This window comes from Lipotes vexillifer, unplaced genomic scaffold (assembly GCF_000442215.2).
Source record: "Lipotes vexillifer unplaced genomic scaffold, Lipotes_vexillifer_v1.1 scaffold40, whole genome shotgun sequence".
Lineage (NCBI taxonomy): Eukaryota > Metazoa > Chordata > Mammalia > Artiodactyla > Lipotidae > Lipotes > Lipotes vexillifer.
The window spans coordinates 932648-948802 of NW_006771578.1; the positions used below are offsets into that span (position 1 = coordinate 932648).

Consider the following 16155-nt stretch of genomic DNA (forward strand, 5'->3'; position numbering starts at 1 on the left):
CCACCCGATTTTGAAGGGTATAAGAGAGAAATGAAGAAGAAATGCTTTAAATTTGCTATTTTTTTTTGTTATGGTTAACACACATGCTACTCATATAACTCACTAAGTTTACATATGAATGGTAATGGTAATATCTAGTAATTAGTTACCAGAGGAATAAATATTTCTTGCTCTGATGTCAGCTATTATAAAAATTGGACAATAATTATTATCTGGCCTGGACTCTATTGTTAGACAACAGGCACATAACAGAATGCTTCATTTTCTATCAATGCATAAGTATTCCTATGCCAGAGTTTATAGAGGGCTAGCTTAAATTTATTTATTGTAGTCAAAGTAAAAAAGGTGAATAGATTTAGACCACGACTCCTGGCTTTGATCTTTAATTGTGCAGAGCGTTTGATTTTTGTCAGTTTACTCACATGTGATTAGAATTTGTTTAACTCCCGAAAATGTAAAATATGCTAAGTCAGAATGTCAATTTGTTAATTCATAGTGGGGCTTAGACCTTGTTTGGGACCAGAATGTTTGTGTCCTCTCCTCAGAACAGTTTAATAAGCCCAAGTCATAATTAAAAGGCTGTGCATCCATCTCTCCCACTTCTACCCTTGTCCTTGCCTAGCCTTGCCTTGTCTCACTCATCCTGACCTGGTGCATCCTGTTGTCCCATCTCCAACCTGTGCTCGACTAGTTATCCTTGTAATGTGTACCTTTAGAAAAATTAAATGATGGTTTTACTCCCCTGCTTTAACCCCTCCAATAGCATTCCATTGCTCTTAAGGTAAAAAAAAACATAAAGATGTTTTTCAGAAAAATAAAAGCTCAGAGACTTAGTAGCAAGCAGGTCAGAGCTCTAAAAACTTCTAAAAGAAGTTCTTCAAACTAAATAGGTATGATAACAAATGGAAACGGAAGGTGATACAAAAACATAGAGAACACTGAAAATGGTAAGTATGTGGACAAATATAAAATCCTGTCTATTTTTTCTCTATTTTTTTTAATAAAACACTGAATTTTACAGCAAAAATAATATTACATTGTGGGTTTTCTAATATTTGTAGAAGCAAATTATAGGATAAAGTGGGTAAAAGGAATTATATTTTTTAAGGTTCTTTTATTCTACATAAGGTGATACATATCAATTCCAATTAAACTGTATTTTATGTCCTAGCACAACCTATTAAAAAATAAAAACAAAAACATATAAGTAAAAATCGGACATAGAAATTAAAATGAAATAATAAAACATTATTTGAGTGATGAAAAATGAAGCAGAAAATAGGAAAAGAAAAATCGAAGAAACAAATGGAACAACGAGAAGCCAAATAGCAAGACTGCAGGCTTAAATGGAATCATATCAATAGTTCCATTAAATGTAAATAAACAAAATAATTAAATGACAAAAATTGTCAGACTGAATAAAAACGTAAGAGTCGTATACCACATATAAAGACACAGATTGAAAGTAAAAAGACAAAAATTATAAACCATTCAAACAATAAGTAGAGAGAGAGTGTGACTACAGAAACATTAAACAACATAGATTTCAAGAAAGAAGTATACAATTCAGAGCAAAAAAAAAAAAAAAAAAGAAAGAAGTATGACCAAAAATAATGATAAATGGGACAATTCATCAGAAATACTTAAAAATCCTAAAAGTGATTTATTTAATAACAGGACTTCAAAATACAGTGTTAAAATTCACACCCCAAAATGATGTTCAGATGATCATTGATATGACAAGCAATTTAAAAGCTAAACCTCTAAGGCTTCCCAGAGGAAAACAGAATGTTTTCACAAACTTGAGGTAGGCAAAGATTTCTTAGTGAATATCAAAAACACTAAACAGAAATGAAAAAAGAAAAAAATATATATATATATAATTTGGACTTCATCAAATTCAAAACTTCTGCTTCTCCAGTGATACTCTTACAAAGATGAAAACCAAAGTCCAGACGGAGAGAAAACATTCTCAGCACAAGTGTCCAAAAAAGCACTTGTATCCAGAATCCAATAGGGAACACTTACAATTGAATAATACATGAAATGCGATTAAAAAATGGGTAAAACTTGAACAGACATTCATGAAAATAAGATAAATAAATGTTCAATAAGCCCATAAAAAGATGTTGAACATCTTAAATCATTATAAAAACAGAAACTAAATTCACAATGATAAACCACTTTATAAACCAGGAACACCAAATACTGGCAAAGATGTGAAGCTGGTGGAACTCTACTTCACTCAAGGGGACTGTAATATGACTCAATCAATTTGAAAAATTGTCCTTTTATTAAAGTGTTAAATATATACCTAATATGTAATCCAACAATTCCAATTCTAAGTATTTATACCTAAGGGCTTATAAAAGACAGTTCATATGAACTTTATTTGTAATAGTCAAAAACTAGAAATAATCAAAAAATTAATCAACAGGAAGCTAGTAAAACAAATTATGGTATATTGATTCAACAGGATGTTACTCAGTAATAAAAAAGAAACAACTAGTGGTACATGCAATAACATGCTTGAATCCTACAAACAGATATTATACAGATGAGGTCAGAAAAAAGAAAGAATGCATATTTTATGATTCAGTTTATATGAAGTTCAAGAGCAGGCAAAAATAATGTATACCTATAGAAATCATAAATGTGGATGCCTATGGGAGCAAGAATGGACAAGAAGTTGGAGAAAGAATTTTCTGGAGTGATGGAAATGCTGTGTCCTGACTGGAATAGTGCTTATGTGGGTGTAGATATCTGTCAAAACTCATTGAACTATGTACTTAAGATCTGTACATTATAAGAAGTTTACCTCGAGAAAAGCCTGAACCAAGATGGTGGAGTAGAAGGACATGTTCTCACTCCCTCTTGTGAGAACACCAGAATCACAACTAGCTGCTGGACAATCATCGACAGAAAGACAATGGAACTCACTAAAAAAGATATCCAATATCCAAAGACAAAGGAGAAGCCACAATGAGATGGTAGGAGGGGCACAATCAGAGGAAAATCAAACCCCATAACTGCTGGGTGGGTGACTCACAGACTGGAGAACACTTATACCACAGAAGTCCACCCACTGCAGTGAAGGTTCTGAGCCCCACGACAGGCTTCCCAACCTGGGGGTCCAGCAACGGGAGGAGGAATTCCTAGGGAATCAGACATTGAAGCCTAGTGGGATTTGATTGCAGGACTTTGACAGGACTGGGGGAAACAGAGACTCCACTCTTGGAGGGCACAAAGTAATGTGCGCATCGGGACCCAGGGGAAGGAGCAGTGACCCCAGGGGAGACTGAACCAGACCTACCTGCTAGTGTTGGAGGGTCTCCTGCAGAGGCGGTGGGTGGCTGTGGCTCACCGTGGGGACAAGGACACTGGCAGCAGTTCTGGGAAGTACTCCTTGGCGTGAGCCCTCCCAGAGTCTGCCATTAGCCACATCAAAGAGCCCAGGCAGGCTCCAGTGTTGGCTTGCCTCAGGCCAAACAACCAACATGGAGGGAACCCAGCCCCACCCATCAGCATTCAAGCAGATTAAAGTTTTACTGAGCTCTGCCAACCAGAGCAACAGTCAGCTCTAACCACCACCAGTCCCTCTCATCAGGAAACCTGCACAAGCCTCTTACACAGCCTCATCCAACAGAGGGCAGACAGCAGAAGCAAGAAGAACTACAATCCTGTGGCCTGTGGAACAAAAAACACATTCACAGAAAGACAGACAAGATGAAAAGGCAGAGGACTATGTACCAGATGAAGGAACAAGGTAAAACCACAGAAAAACAACTAAATGAAGTGGAGATAGGCAACCTTCCAGAAACAGAATTCAGAATAATGATAGTGAAGATGATCCAGGACATCGGAAAAAGAATGGAGGCAAAGATCAAGAAGATGAAAGAAATGTTTTAAAAAGACCTAGAAGAATTAAAGAACAAACAAATAGAGATGAACAATACAATAACTGAAATGAAAACTACACTAGAAGGAGTCAATAGCAGAATAACTGAGGCAGAAGAACGGATAAGTGACCTGGAAGACAGAATGGGGGAATTCACTGCTGTGGAACAGAATAAAGAAAACAGAATGAAAAGAAATGAAGACAGCCTAAGAGACCTCTGTGACAACATTAAACACAACAAAATGCACATTATAGGGGTCCCAGAAGGAGAAGAGAGAAAGGACCTGAGAAAATATTTGCAGAGATTTTAGCCAAAAAATTCCCTAACATGGGAAAGGAAATAGCCACCCAAGTCCAGGAAGTGCAGCGAGTCCCACACAGGACAAATCCAAGGAGAAACACACCGAGACACATAGTAATCAAACTGGCAAAAATTAAAGACAAAGAAAAATGAGTGAAAGCAGCAAGGGAAAAATGACAAAAAACATACAAGGGAACTCCCATAAGGTTAACAGCTGATTTCTCAGCAGAAACTCTACAAGCCATAAGGGAGTGGCATGATATACTTAAAGTGATGAAAGGGAAGAACTTACAGCCAAGATTACTCTACCCAGCAAGGATCTCATTCAGATTTGATGGAGAAATCAAAAGCTTTACAGACAAGCAAAAACTAAGAGAAACCAGCACCACCAAACCAGCTCTACAACAAATGCTAAAGGAACTTCTCTAAGTGGGACACACAAGAGAAGAAAAGGACCTGCAAAAACAAACCTAAAACAATTAAGAAAATGATCATAGGAACATACATATCGACAATTACCTTCCAAGTGAATGGATTAAATGCTCCAACCAAAAGACACAGGCTTGCTGAATGAATACAAAAACAAGACCCATCTATATGCTGCCTACAAGAGACCCACTTTAGACCTAGGGACACATACAAACTGAAAGTGAGGGGATGGAAAAAGATATTCCATGCAAATGGAAATCACAAGAAATCTGGAGTAGCAATACTCATATCAGATAAAATATACGTTAAAATAAAGAATGTTACAAGAGACAAGGAAGGACACTACATAATGATCAAGGAATCAATCCAAGATGATATAATAATTATAAATATATATGCACCCAACATAGGAGCACTGCAATACATAAGGCAACTGCTAACAGCTGTAAAAGAGGAAACCAACAGTAACACAATAATAGTGGGGGATTTTAACACCTCACTTACACCAATGGACAGATCATCCAAAATGAAAATAAATAAGGAAACAGAAGCTGTAAATGACACAATAGATGAGATAGATTTAATTGATATTTATATGACATTCCATCCAAAAACAGCAGATTACACTTTCTTCTCAAGTGCGCATGGAACATTCTCCAGGATAAATCACATATTGGGTCACAAACCAAGCTTCAGTAAGTTTAAGAAAATTGAAATCATATCAAGCACCTTTTCTGACCACAACGCTATGAGATTAGAAATGAATTACAGGGAAAAAAAATGTAAAAAACACAAACACATGGAGGCTAAACAATACATTACTAAATAACCAAGATATCATTGAAGAGATCAAAGAGGAAATCAAAAAATACCTAGAGACAAATGACATTTAACACATGACAATCCAAAATCTATGGGATGCAGCAAAAGCAGTTCTAAGAGGGAAGTTTATAGCTATACCAGCCTACCTCAAGAAACAAGAAAAATCTCAAATAAACAGCTTAGGTGTAGGTCTCCTACACCTAAAGGAACTAGAGAAAGAAGAACAAACAAAACCCAAAGTTAGCAGAAGGAAAGAAATCATAAAGATCAGAGCAGAAATAAATGAAATAGAAACAAAGAAAACAATAGCAAAGATCAATAAAACTGAACTGGTTCTTTGAGAAGATAAACAAAATTGATAAACCATTAGCCAGACTCACCAAGAAAAAGAGGGAGAGGACTCAAATCAATAAAATTAGAAATGAAAAAGGAGAAGTTACAACAGACACCGCAGAAATACAAAGCATCCTAAGAGACTACTGCAAGCAACTCTATGCCAATAAAATGGACAACCTAGAAGAAATGGACATACTCTTAGAAAGGTATAACCTTCCAAGACTGAACCAGGAAGAAATAGAAAATATGAACAGACCAATCACAAGTAATGAAATTGAAACTGTGACTAAAAATATTCCAACAAACAAAGTCCAGGACCAGATGGCTTCACAGGTGAATTCTATCAAACATTTAGAGAAGAGCTAACACCCATCCTTCTCAAACTCTTCCAAAAAATTGCAGAGGAAGGAACACTCCCAAACTCATTCTATGAGGCCACCATCACCCTGATACCAAAACCAGACAAAGATACTACAAAAGAAGAAAATTACTGACCAATATAACTGATGAATATAGATGCAAAAACCCTCAACAAAATACTAGCAAACAGAATCCAACAACATATTAAAAGGATCATACACCATGATCAAGTGGGATTTATCCCACTTGATGCAAATGGGATGCAAGGATTCTTCGATATACACAAGTCAGTCAATGTGATACACCATATTAACAAACTGAAGAATAAAAACCATATTATCATCTCAATAGGTGCAGAAAAAGCTTCTGACAAAATTCAACACCCATTTATGATAAAAACTCTCCAGAAAGTGGGCATAGAGGTAACCTACCTCAACAAATAAAGGCCATATACGACAAACCCACAGCAAACATCATTTTCAATAGTGAAAAACTGAAAGCATTTCCTCTAAGATCAGGAACAAGACAAGGATGTCCACTCTCACCACTATTATTCAACATAGCTTTGGAAGTCCTAGCCGTGGCAATCAGAGAAGAAAAAAAAAAAAAAAGGAATACAAATTGGAAAAGAAGAAGTAAAACTGTCACTGTTTGCAGATGACATGATACTATACATAGAGAATCCTAAAGATGCCACCAGAAAACTACTAGAGCTAATCAATGAATTTGGTAAAGTTGCAGGATACAAAATTAATGCACAGAAATCTCTTGCATTCCTATACACTAATGATGAAAAATGTGAAAGAGAAATTAAGGAAACACTCCCATTTACCACTGCAACAAAAGGAATAAAATACCTAGGAATAAACCTTCCTAGGGAGACAAAAGACCTGTATGCAGAAAACTATAAGACACTGATGAAAGAAATTCAAGATGATACCAACAGATGGAGAGATATACCATGTTCTTGGATTGGAAGAATCAATATTGTGAAAATGACTTTACTACCCAAAGCAATCTACAGATTCAATGCAATCTCTATCAAATTACCAATGGCATATTTTACAGAACTAGAACAAAAAATCTTAAAATTTCTGTGGAGACACAAAAGACCCCGAATAGCCAAAGCCGTCTTGAGGGAAAAAAATGGAGCTGGTGGAATCAGACCCCCTGACTTCAGACTATACTACAAAGCTACAGTAAACAAGATAATATGGTACTGGCACAAAAACAGAAACATAGATCAATGGAACAATATAGAAAGCCCAGAGGTAAACCCACGCACCTATGGTCAACTAATCTATGACAAAGGAGGCAAGGATATACAGTGGAGAAAAGACAGTCTCTTCAACAAGTGGTGCTGGGAAAACTGGACAGCTACATGTAAAAGAATGAAATTAGAACACTCCCTAACACCATACACAAAAAAAATAAACTCAAAATGGATTAAAGACCTAAATGTAAGACCATACACTATCAAACTCTTAGAGAAAAACATAGGAAGAACACTCTTTGACATAAATCACAGCAAGATCTTTTTTGATACATCTCCTAGTGTAATGGAAATGAAAACAAAAATAAACAAATGGTACCTAATGAAACTTAGAAGCTTTTGCACAGCAAAGGAAACCATAAACAAGATGAAAAGATAACCCTCAGAATGGGAGAAAATATTTGCAAAAGAGTCAACAGACAAAGGATTAAACTCCAAAATATATGAACAGCTCATGCAGCTCAATATTAAAGAAACAAACCCAATCCAAAAATGGGCAGAAGACCTAAATAGACATTTCTCCAAAGAAGACATACAGATGGCCAAGAAGCACATGAAAAGCTGCTCAACATCACTAATTATTAGAGAAATGCAAATCAAAACTACAATGAGGTATCAACTCACACCAGTCAGAATGGGCATCATCAGAAAAGCTACAAACAACAAATGCTGGAGAGGGTGCGGAGAAAAGGTAACCCTCTTGAACTGTTGGTGGGAATGTAAACTGATACAGCCACTATGGAGAACAGTATGGAGGTTCCTTAAAAAGCTAAAAATAGAATTACTATATGATCCAGCAATTCCACTACTGGGCATATACCCAGAGAAAACCACAATTCAAAAAGACACATGCACCCCAATAATCATTGCAGCACTATTTACAATAGCCAGGTCATGGGAGCAACCTAAATGCCCATCAACAGACGATTGGATAAAGAAGATGTGGTCCATATATACAATGGAATATCACTCAGTCATAAGAAGGAATGAAATTGGGTCATTTGTTGAAACATGGATGGATCTAGAGACTGTCATACAGAGTGAAGTAAGCCAGAAAGAGAAAAACAAATATCGTATATTAACACATATATGTGGAACCTAGAAAAAGGGTACAGATGAACTGGTTTACAGGGCAGAAATACAGACACAGATGTAGAGAACAAACGTATGGACACCAAGAGGGGAAAGCAGTGGGGGGGTTGTGGTGGTGGTGTGATGAATTGGGTGATTGGGATTGACATGTACACACTGATTTGTATAAAACTGATGACTAATAAGGACCTGCTGTATAAAAAAATAAATAAAATAAAATTCAAAAATTAAAATAAAAAAGTTTACCTCAATAAAAATAAATATATTCCTTTTGAAAATCCAAAAAGGGGAAGGGAGGAGTTATCTAGTGAAATGTAGTAGAAACGAGAGACAATGTTTAAAATCCCATAGAGAATGGACTTGAGGACATGGGGAGGGGGAAGGGTAAGCTGGGACAAAGTGAGAGAGTGGCATGGACATATATACACTACCAAATGTAAAATAGACAGCTAGTGGGAAGCAGCCGCATAGCACAGGGAGATCACCTTGGTGCTTTGTGGCCACCTAGAGGGGTAGGATAGGGAGGGTGGGAGGGAGATGCAAGAGGGAAGAGAGATGGGGATATATGTATACTTATAGCTGATTCACTTTGTTGTACAGCAGAAACTAACACACCATCGTAAAGCAATTATACTCCAATAAAGTTGTTAAAAAAATCTATTTGAAAATAAATATAAACTTATAGCTATAGTCCCAAAGAAATAGTGACTCAAGAAATAAAAATATATGTTTCACTGTGCTTAATAAGTATATTAACATTTCAGTGATCCTGCAAATAAAATATAGTAACCTGTTAGAATGCTTAAATTCTTGTGACTGACATCCCATGATTTATAAATTCATATATATCAACAAATAATGTAGAATATTCCCTTGAATTAAGTTACTAGTCTATAATGGTTTGGAATAAGAAATTAATATAACTCTCAAAACTGAAATATCAAAGTTTATCAATGTTTCATGAATATTTCTCCTCTAATAAATATATTTCTAAGGTCTAAATCTACTATTGGCATTAGTGTTGTGCACCCATAGAAATCTGAGCAACTGACAGTGTCATGTACTAATCTGTAAAATAAAATTAATGTTTTAAGATGGTATCATGCAGCCCAGTTTGCAAAGAGTTCTTCTGAGGTGTTTTACAATATTCTGCTAAGGAAGCACTGGTCATGAAGAACGAATTAAACAGTGTTATTTATTTCAGTGCAGAAGAGCTCAAGTTTTTCTATTTCTTAACATTGTGGTTTGTAAAACCAGAAGGATGTATGAAATAAGTTCTGCCTCTTGAGCTGTAAGAGAAAACTTTTAAGTGTTGATTTCTTTGATACATGTAAAAGATTGAGAATTAGCTGCACCTGAAGTAGTTAATCATCCAAAAGGACTATTTCAATATATAAAGGGTTAACGTTCTGTGTAGGAAGCCAAAAATCAAGTACTAATGGTCAGAACCAAAGCTAAATGAAATTTCACTGGGCATGAGGATGAACTTGAAACATATGCAGTTGTTCTGATTCATTGTGGTCAAAGTCTTTGCTCTATTCTGTCCTCGAAAATGTTTTCTTAATTTCTAAGTTTTTCTCTTAGCCCAAAACAGTATTAGAGAGCGTAACAACTCCTCAACAAATGTATGATGAATAAACTAATACACAAACTAAATGGAATAGCTGATAGGGAAGAGTGAAAGAGGGGTCCCATAGTGTGTCTCTGGAAGAATGGTGGTGCCACAGAGAGAAACCACTGGCTTGAGGAGTGGAGATGCTATACAGGGTAACAAATTCTTGCAGAATGTCTTCTCACAGAATCAAGCAGTAAGTCCTGAAATTCGAGACCTAAGCCCTGCCCTTGGAGACAATATTGGCTTGGCCAAAAAGTTTGTTCGGGTTTTTCCATAAGATGATACAGAAAACCCAAACAAACTTTTTGGCCAACGCAATATATCAACAGAATATCCTTTCCTAGTGTTGTCAGGCTGAGAATATTCTGGAGAATTTTTGTCTGTGTCATCAGATGTTTCAGCATCAGAGTCAGGAAATCAACTTCTCTGGCAGATCTTTCTCAGAGCTCAATTTAAACAAAGTTCCTGACAGTGAGTGCATTAAAACTGAGATAATGAAATGAACATGAATCATCAGTCAACAAAGGGAGTAAAGAGGTGGACTGGCTTAAATTCTAATTTAAGGATGTGTCTTTTACATGTGCCCATTATTGTTAAAGCCCCGTCCAAACTGATCCTTCATCTGTGAGGATGCTGCTCAGACTGGAGGAGAGAAGTGTGGGCAACATTGTCCCAAAAATAAAAATATCATTTCCTGAAAATTTTGCTGTAGGAAATTCCTACTTATTAAAATAGCTAAATTAAATATTTTCAGATGAAACAACTGCGCCCCCCTCGCTAACCTCCGGCTCATCATATTACTGTTCTATTTCCTTAAAGAAAGAAACCTTCGATTGTGAATTATCAAAGAACTCTGGAGTTTGCATGGTACTTCATCATCATTTTTCTCTGCAAGAAAACAAAAAAGAGACTAGTAGAATGCAAAAAAATTTCATATGTTTCAACAAGATAATCAGTTCTTCTGAATGAACAATAGTGTTCAAAATGGAGGCTTCCCTACAAAGGATTGTAAAACTAATTTAAATAAATAAATGGGGGCTTCCCTTGCAGGTCTATGGGGACCTGTAAACCCTACACAGTATTGTAAAACTAATTTAAATAAATAAATGGGGGCTTCCCTTGCAGGTCTATGGGGACCTGTAAATATTACTGACCCACAAACACATGCATCAGAAGCCATGGCTGTGCTCACTTCACATTCCTTCGTGAGTCTGTACTATACACACTCTCATCTTTATTGCCTGGTATTATACAGTGGTAGAAATTTTGGGGAGCTATATAAAAAAATTCTTCCCAGAATCTGCTAGAGACAGTTTTTTTTTTTTCTTTTCCAACTCAGAAATTTGTATTTAGGCAAATTTCAGTTTGGATATTTTCAGCCTGTCAAAGATAATGATTTCATCCTTTAAGCTCTAGGCTCACTTTCTCTTTTAAGTAATGAGGATATCAATTTTCTTTTGGAAAAGAACAAGCAAACTGAGGAAACTTCTTATGATCCTTCCAAACTGATAACTACTCCCCCACAGAGATGCCAGCTTCTGTCTTCTTTGAGCAAAGAGCTTACCTATTCTGGCACTGATTTTTCTCATTTGAAAAGATGTATCATTGGAATAAAATGGCATTTCTCAAGATGGGTCTGTGGGCTTCCCTGGTGGTGCAGTGGTTGAGAGTCCGCCTGCCGATGCAGGGTATACGGGTTCGTGCCCCGGTCTGGGAATATCCAACATGCCTCGGAGCAGCTGGGCCCATGAGTCATGACTCCTGAGCCTGCGCGTCCGGAGCCTGTGCCCCGCAACGGGAGAGGCCACAGCAGTGAGAGGCCCGCGTACCGCAAAAAAAAAAAATAGGTCTGTGGATACTAGTCCTGTTCAGTGTAGAGAAACTTACTGCACTGTCAGATTTTTTTAAAAAGATGTTGTCACTTATAAGACCTATGTTACAGAGGACAAAGGGGACCGTTTTTCATCCAAACGTCGGAGACTCCACACTCCAGTTCCTCATCACATCAGAACCAGGATTTCTTATGCATATGAACCCCGTCAAATCCCTGCCCCATGGTCAGCAGAGAGGAGGGCCCTCAGCTCTCAGCAGCAAAGGTGAGGCTGGACTATGTAATCATAAATCAACAAATTACAAAAGGCTATTTAGAAAGGGTTCTGCTAAGATACAGATGAAAGAGGCCACAGTATTTACACAGTAAAATATTAATCAGTAAGTTTTGTTATCAGTAAAGAGGTAACAGGGCAGTTCTAGGAGCCAATAATCTCTTTGTTAGTTCAGATTTTAATGTTTTGAATATGGGACATGAAGTTCTGTTGATTTTGGAAGGCATTTATCTCTTTAGTGATTCTTTAAGTATAAAGGGTCCAAGTTCAAAGAATTCTGGTAAACAGGGCTCCTACCCTTGGAGAGTGTACATGAACAAACTGAAGGCTCTCCGTAAGCTGTGTTTAACTGTGTTTCCCAAACATGTTTAACCACAACATGTACTTGCATCACATGGAAATAACCTCCTTAGAACAGTCTTTGGGAAACACTGACCTCAAATAATTTCCAAATCCTGATATATATTCTGAAAAGAGGCTAAATAAACCTCAGTAGATTTTGATTTCTAGCCTTCCAGACTAGTGAAAAAATAACAACAGTGTTTCAATGGTTCCTTGTTGTTTTCAGATTTCTTCTCTCAAATACATGTTAACTGATATTTACAATTCCATGAAATGGGTTTTATTTTAAAATGACACCAGGAAACCACAACACTCAAGAGACTTCTGCACTTGGTTTCAGTGGAAAATCACCTGGCCTCACAATAATAGTCATAAACTGCTCAGATTGCAAGATCTTCTCTGGCTAAAGCCATGCCATGCTTCCATGTCCCTAAGATGTCAATTCCTTGAAAATTGCTAGCCAAAATTCCCCATGCTTCCCACATAGCCCTATGCAGTAACTACCTTTATGCTCCAAATGACTCCTACTTCCCTCACTCTCTCAAGATTTGGAGAAGTGCTATATTATGGAAATAACACTAGTTACACACTCCTGGGTTCCAATCCTTACCCTGTAAGTCATCAACCTGAAGACCTTGCAAGTTACTGTTTTTTAGTTTTCTTTTTTTTTTACATTATTTTATATTGGAGTATAGATGACTATGTTGTACAGCAAGGTGGTTCGGTTATATATATACATATATCCATTCTTTTTCACATTCTTTTCCCATATAGGTTATTACAGAGTATTGAATAGAGTCCCCCATGCTACACAGTAGGTCCTTGTTGATACAAGTTACTTTTTGTAATTTCATTTACTCCTCTTGAAAAGAGAATGATGACATCTATATTTTCCAGGGACAACAGCATCTTGATCTAGAATAGAGACAGACCTTCAATAGAACTGATATTCCCTTGACCTCTTCCCCACTCTCATTTTCCTACACCATCAACAGAATTGCAAACAGCTAAAAATGAAGATTACATTGATATTTATTGCTGCAAAACTGTTATCTTGAGAAAACAATGGTGAACAGAGTAAGGAGAAGAGCCATCTCAGCACCACCGTTACCCACAGCCCTCCTGCAAAATGTAATCTTCACTATAGGACAAAAGCAGCACGTTCCAAGACAGTGAACTACAGTGACTACAGTGGGGTAGAGGGCTTTACAATGGACTCCCATTTCTCAGGCAGGAAAGGCCTTCTGACTATACTTAGAATGGAGTGCGGAAGTGAAGAAAGAAAAGGCCAAACATTCACACCACTTCTTCAGTGAAACCCAGTAGCACTGCATGGGTGTATTTTGAAAAATAAAGGGTATTCTTTTTCTCCCTTCCTTCCTTCCTTCCTTCCTTCCTTCCTCCCTCCCTCCCTCCCTCCCTTCCTTTCTTTCTTTCTTCTTTCTCTTTTCTCTCTCTCTTTTTTTCATTCACTCATTCATAAAATATTTATTGACCACTTACCAGGAGTCAGAGGAATAAAGGAAATTGTGATTTTTCCATCTTCAGCCCTCAGTTACTGCAGTCCTGGGGTTGTCTTCTGTGTCCCAGGAAGCTGTGGGGTGGCCAGCACCAAAGTGAACAGTAGCTCATGGTGGCACTAGAAGAGCAGAGGAACATATGAACTGGAATGGATATGAGTCAACCTCCCTTTTTACTAAAGAAGCCAAATCCTCTCCCCAAAAGAGGGGTTTACTAACCCCAATGGATTTTTAAAGAATCAGTCTGGGGTGACTAATTTTTTATGAGAGATTGCAGAAAGACTCATGTACTATGCATTATTTAACAAAGGATGGCCACATTTTAAAAATGATTATTGGATACATATTGCACATAAAAAATAAACTATTTTTTTTAGGAGAGTTATGTGGCATAGCATTGAATATTGGGTGTCAGAGAAGTGGAACTATCTGTATTTTTACTTCCAACTTATTTGTCACCAAAGCCAATTCTGAAATAAAAGATCTATGGTTGTTTCTTTTGATGTTGCATAGAAAGAACTTTCCCCAAAATTACAGGTGGCCTAGTGTGTAGGCAGTGCAGTCATGAGTGTTTTAGTTAATGTATGGTTTGTTTTGCAAAGACTTTTGCACATTTAAAAGAAATGTTCATGAATTTCCAAATGCTATGTTTGCCGTAGCAAGACATTTAGAGTAATCATTACCTCCAGCTGTGATTTCCATCTTCCCCACCACTGCTCCCTGTGTGTGCTTCTTTTATATTTGACAGACTTTCTGCATTTTTAGCCACCCTGACAATAACTATGTAGTTGGTGAGCAGTAACCATTAAGTTTAGGTACATTTAGTTCCTACTTAGTCCCAGTTATATGATCAGAAAGCACTTCAAGAAGTAAAACAAAATCAAGCATTATGACAACATAAAGCCGAGAATTTAAATGAAACAAGGGAAAGAAGTTATTCTGAGTGTAGTACAAGATAAAACACATCTTTTATGGGGTTCTTTTTTAATGTAATAAGTTACCTTAGAACAAATTATTTGAAAATAATTTATTAAATTACCATCAGAACACGTATCTATAAGCTATAGCAAAGACTTCGTGAGATTTTTAAATCTTCTGAATCTTTTTCTTTCTTAAATATTAAAACATTTAACCTTTTTTCAGGCGGTGGGGAAGATGGCGGACACTCAGGTGGAGAGTGCCTACCAAAAGCAATCGACCATCTTTCAAAATAAGAAGAGGGTTCTGCTTGGAGAAACTAGCAAGGAGAAGCTCCCGCATAACAACGGGAACATTGGTCTGGGCTTCAAGACACCGAAGGAGGCCATCGACGGCATCTACAATGACAAGAAATGCCCTTTTACTGGTAATGCTGTCATCCAAGGGCGGATCCTGTCTGGCATGGTGACCAAGGTAAAGATGTGGAGAACCCTTGTCATCCTCTAAGACTACCTCCACCGCACCCGAAAGAAAGTACAACCACTTCGAGAAGCGCCACCAGAACGTATCCGTGCATCTTTCCCCCTGCTTCAGGGACGTCCAGATCGGTGACGCTGTCACAGTGGGCGAGTGCCCTCCGCTAAGCAAGACGGTGTACTTCAATGTGCTCCAGGTGACCAAAGCTACTGGTACCAAGAAGCAGTTCCAGAAGTTCTGAGACTGGACCCCTGCCCACTGCCCCAAACAAAGTAAAGTTTTTTTTCCCAGTCAAACAAAACAAAACAAAACAAAAACATTTTATCAATATTGTCTCAAAATAGAGTTACTATCCAGTAACTCCACAAAGGGGTTTTCTTGTTTTTCTCTGTAGGATCTCAGAGTGCATATTATCTCATTTTAAGACTCCATTCAATGTGTTCTTTTTTTTTTTTTTTTTTTTTTTTTTTTCGGGCTGAGTAATATGCCACTGTATATATGTGCCACATCTTCTTTATCCATTCATCTGTCGATGGACACTTAGGGGCACGAACCCATGTTTTCTGCATCGGCAGGCGGACTCTCAACCACTGCGCCACCAGGGAAGCCCTCAATGTGTTCTTTATAACAGGTTATTTAGGAATAAAACACAATTAACGTAGAATTG

The 16155-nt window shown here is 37.2% G+C and overlaps 1 pseudogene; it reads left to right on the forward strand.

Moving 5' to 3' along the window:
• The first annotated feature begins 15248 nt into the window (after positions 1-15248).
• LOC103080063 (40S ribosomal protein S11 pseudogene) lies at positions 15249-15729 on the forward strand (annotated as a pseudogene).
• Positions 15730-16155: the final 426 nt, after the last annotated feature.